We start from the raw sequence: 2,235 nt of genomic DNA on the forward strand, positions 1-2,235 counted from the left end.
AATATATATGACGATGTATGTTTTGTATATACTGTTTAGTTTGTAACATAGCAACATTCAAGAGTTACGCATAGAGGCATATTCCGTGTTATTCCACAAGGTTTTTCTGTCCTGATGTTATAATGTTTTCATGTTAGGAAAATAATTAAATACCCTAAAAATAAAGACAGTGTATGAAATGACATGATAGTTGGTTGTGGAGCAAGTTCATTGGCATTGTTTCATCAAAATCCAATGTCAATGTCTACTTGCACAGTTACAATTTTGGTTTCAAATTTTATTATTTTCTTTTATCATTTTTAAGGCTCAAGTTGTATAAAATGAGGATGTGTGTTTCAGAATGTGCTCAGAGTGCAGTTCACTGGTTCTTGATGTTTGTCCCACAACACCTGTAATATAACTGTACTTTACTTTTGTACATACTGTAATGTCATATCCATCGCTACTTTACATAGCTGTCCGCATGAAACCTTTTTTTGAAAATTGAGTGGCTCATTTATCTTTGATAAATGAGCACAATGATATATTGTCTACTAATATATACATGCGAACTTCAATTTTGGTTTTCGTTCTTTTGATTTCATTATGTTAAACCCCTATATCCCCGGCTACCGGTACAATGGTAGGATTTTGGCCACTACGACCACATCACAAAAGTCTTAACACACACCAAAGAACAGACCGCGCCAAGCCATATAGCCACGACGGCAACGTGCTTTTGTCCTGGCGGGGCGACGCGACGGCAGGGCGCGTGCGCGCGCATCCCCCGCAGCCGCCGCGGGGTGGTCCTGGACGCCCCGCGACGCCTAACCTGTGCCGGGGCTGCGCTGCTCCGCGCCGCGCTGCGCACCCCCACCCCCGTGGCGCCACCGCAGGTTACTGGCGCCGGGCTGTAGCAGCGGGGAGGCATGGCCGGACCGGGCCGGGGCGCTGTTGCCTGGAGAGGAGAGCCGTGCTCCGCGCTGCTCCGCCCCAGCCCGCCCCGCCGCCGCCCCAGGCCGCAGGGCCCACAGCGCCCACCGCCCGCGCCCGGCCCCGGCCGCTCAGTTTTCGACCCGCCGCGTCCGTGTCGGCCCGCGCCCCGCGCCGCGCCAGCGCCGCGCCGAACTGAACCGCGCGCGCCGCCAAACGCGACGTGACGGGGAGCTCCCGCCGGAGCACGACGCTGCGGAGCACGACGCTGGCCCTCGACTATGTGAGGCCCCGCTGCAGCTGGGCGTCCAGGAACACCTAGCAGGTGAGTCCAACCCCTCCAGGAAGGCACCGCGAGCACGTGGGCACAGCAGTGTCGCAGAAGCCCGCGCTGGACCGAGCACACTGCTTTGTTTACGTCGAGTGGGAGCGGGAAAGGAAAGGGGGGGGGGGTCGAAGAGGGGCATTGCATTGCAGGCCAGGCCCTGCGGGCGCGGCGCGACAAGTCAAAGAAGCGGCTGGCCCGCCTGCACTGCTGCACGATGCGAGACGAGTGGGTTTAAAAAGCCCATCTCGAGAAGTCGAAGCAAAAAAATATGTGACGACGCCGCCGTTAAAACGGAGTCACTGAGTTGTTGTTTTTCTACAAGAGGACGTTGGTGGACTTTATGAAACCTAGTGTTCCTAATCCTTGCTGAACGTAAGATGGAACTTGCAGCTATTCAGAGATGCAATTAAGCATTGCGTATATGGTTTAGTTGCTTGCTTGCGCGCGCGCGCGCGCGGCGGTACTTCCCTGCGGCAGCGCCCGGTTGAGCTGGCTCCAGCAGCTCGTGCAGGGCCTGCCTGGCCGCGGCCGCCGCGTCGCGACGCCCACCAGACCCCCGCCAAGCGGCTCCAGACCCCCGCCAATTACCCAATTACGTCGGACGGGACTTCGCCTTGATCAAGGGCGCTAATTGTAATGTGGAGGCGAGGCGCGGGAGGTCCAGGTCTGTCCTGCTGCGGTGGCCCAGATCTGTCCTGATCTGCGGCCCGCCGCTAGAATTCTGACACAACGTGCGAGGCAGAAGGAGAGCGACCGGTGAAAGTTGGCAAGAAAATTATTCAAGTATTTTAAAACTGATTTTTGTGTGTGTGTGGAATATTTGCAGATTGTATTGCTCCCCACTCCTGTCCACGCACTCGGCTCAGACGGTTTCATAAGCGGCGTTTGAACCCGTCCGAAAGGGAGGGAAAGGAAGATACCCTGGACACCGGCCCCCTCGCCTCCCCCCTCCGTCCTTCGGCCCGAGGGTAGGCAGACATGACCCACATCGTAGG

The sequence above is a fragment of the Frankliniella occidentalis genome, unplaced genomic scaffold (assembly GCF_000697945.3).
Source record: "Frankliniella occidentalis isolate FOCC.00 unplaced genomic scaffold, Focc_3.1 Scaffold79, whole genome shotgun sequence".
NCBI lineage: Eukaryota > Metazoa > Arthropoda > Insecta > Thysanoptera > Thripidae > Frankliniella > Frankliniella occidentalis.